Here is a 2,500-nt window from a genome sequence, read left to right as displayed (position 1 = left end):
GAAACATAGGCGTTTAACATACACAAAATATTATCAAAAAATAATATTGTACATTAATCAACGCACCAATGCCTATAGATTAATATTTAATGGGTCGCAACGTCCTACAAGATGAGAAGTGCATACCTCGTTATCATACAATTAACAATATACAGCAGTGCATATATTTTTACTAAAAATAAATTCCTAATAAAAATTTTTGTCACATGCTAGTACAAATTGGTTGATTAACGATAAAAAGTAAATGAATCTCATCTTTCGACCTTTCGGGTTTCTCAGGTTTACCCCTGAACGGTTTTACGTACTCTTTAACTCTCTCTTCAAAGTTCTTTTCAACTTTCCCTCACGGTACTTGTTCGCTATCGGTCTCGTGGTAATATTTAGCCTTAGATGGAGTTTACCACCCACTTAGAGCTGCACTCTCAAGCAACCCGACTCTAAGGAAAGATTCACCTATCATCAATAATAATCACTACGGGCCTGGCACCCTCTATGGGTATATGGCCCCATTCAAGATGGACTTGGATGTATTATATAACAATAGGTTTATATTGAATCTTCCTAAACACTACATTCCCCAAGTGTCTGTTTATCAGCCACGGGGTTCAGTGCTGGGCTTATCCCTGTTCGCTCGCCGCTACTAAGGGAATCCTAGTTAGTTTCTTTTCCTCCGCTTAATAATATGCTTAAATTCAGCGGGTAATCTCACCTACTCTGAGGTCGTAAAAGTTTTTAGAAGTATTAAAACAAAAAATTTTTTTTATATATTATGTTTTTGTTATATTTTATAAGTAAACAATTTTCTTAATTATTCATACTCAAATTTTTTTAATATTATTATATAATATTATTTTTATATTTATCTAAAGAGAAGAAAATAAAAAATAAATAATTATATATATTAATTTTTTTCGAGTATATTGAAAATTTTATTACAAATAAAATATTCCATAACAAAATATTAATATATAATATTTTTGTTTATTCTTCTTTATTTAATATTTTAAAAATATATTATTAATATCATTTATTATTAATATTATTATTAACATAAAGTTTTATAATATTATATATAAATGATAAAAAATAATATTGATATATTAATTTAAAAATGTCGACAAATAATAAAAAATATATAAATTTTAAATGCTATTAAAAACATTTTATATTTATTTTTTTCTTATATTTGGCGTAAAACATTCATATATAAATAATTTTACATTTCTTTTATAAAAATTTTATTTATCAATTTAATTAAATATGAAAAAATAAATTTTCTTTTTTAATTATTGATAAATTTCTTTTTCATAAAAAAAATTTTATGTAAAATAATCTTTTATTATATTAATATAATGTATACGACCCTCAGCCAGATGTGGTCCGGGAACAGTATCCAAGGACCGCAATGTGCGTTCGAAATGTCAATGTTCATGTGTCCTGCAGTTCACAAGTTGACGCGCAATTAGCTGCGTTCTTCATCGACCCACGAGCCAAGTGATCCACCGTCCAGGGTAATCTTTTTAAATTTTAAATGTAAGTATTATTATTAATAATAATCTTTATTTTTAATATAAAAAATAAAATTATTAATTTATATATCTTTATAAATTCTTTTAAAATAAAAAAATTTTTCTAGAATATAAATTATATATTTTATTTTAAATATATATATATATAAATTAAAGATATTATGGTATTAATAAATATATACATAACATTTTTGATATTTTTGTTAGTGCTAGCTAGATATAATAATTAATATTTGGTATATTTTATAGAAATGTATTTATTTTTTTTTTTATAAATTATTTTCTACATAAAAATATATATAATATTAATATGGTACAAAACAAATGGGTTTGTTTTTTAACATAATAACTTTTAATAAAAAAAAAGAAATATCAAGACAAAACATAAAGAAATTTAAATTTGAAATAAATTTTATTCTTTAAAAAAATTTTATCTTGTGTTTTCTTTATTTTTATTATATAACATAGAAAAATAAAAATATAGATTATATCAATTATAATCTTATTTTATTTTTCTTAATAGAGATTATATACATATAAACAAATAATTTCAATATATTCTATTTTTAATTTCACTTTTTTATAAGAGAAATTATTTATAGATTTTATTAATAATTATTGTTTAATAATAATAATAATATTGAATATAAAAATATTTTATATGTAACAAATATATTATTAATATTTATATAATATTCTCTATATTATATGTATAGATATATTATGTGTATAAAAAAAGTTTGGCGTATTACTTTAATATGATATCATAACCAAAATAAATCTCTTTTTAACACATAATTACTATTATATATTTTGAGAAAATTACATATTAATATGTTATTTTGTTAAAAAAAATATTTCTTATCAATAATATTTTTATTTTTTGGAATATTTAAAAACAATACAAAAAATATAAATAAATATATTTTATATATATCGTTAATGATCCTTCCGCAGGTTCACCTACGGAA

General features: G+C 21.4%; 3 non-coding genes across 3 annotated transcripts in view; all 3 read right to left on the bottom strand.

Annotated features, from left to right (window-relative positions):
* Positions 1-723, bottom strand: part of LOC123304062 — a 4,578-nt gene extending 3,855 nt beyond the window's left edge. The window contains exon 1 of the ribosomal RNA XR_006536117.1: positions 1-723. This exon is cut by the window's left edge and continues 3,855 nt beyond it. This is a non-coding gene — a ribosomal RNA (large subunit ribosomal RNA).
* Positions 724-1,359: 636 nt separating this feature from the next.
* Positions 1,360-1,514, bottom strand: LOC123304059. The gene has a single exon (XR_006536115.1). It is a non-coding gene; the product is annotated as a 5.8S ribosomal RNA (ribosomal RNA).
* A 955-nt stretch (positions 1,515-2,469) lies between these two features.
* The window catches only part of LOC123304060, a 2,153-nt gene continuing 2,122 nt past the window's right edge, over positions 2,470-2,500 (bottom strand). Inside the window, exon 1 of the ribosomal RNA XR_006536116.1 lies at positions 2,470-2,500. This exon is cut by the window's right edge and continues 2,122 nt beyond it. This is a non-coding gene — a ribosomal RNA (small subunit ribosomal RNA).

The sequence above is a fragment of the Chrysoperla carnea genome, assembly GCF_905475395.1.
Source record: "Chrysoperla carnea chromosome X unlocalized genomic scaffold, inChrCarn1.1 SUPER_X_unloc_188, whole genome shotgun sequence".
Classification (NCBI taxonomy): Eukaryota; Metazoa; Arthropoda; class Insecta; order Neuroptera; family Chrysopidae; genus Chrysoperla; species Chrysoperla carnea.
Note: the sequence above shows the minus strand (reverse complement) of the source record. Positions and strands in the feature narration are given on the sequence as shown.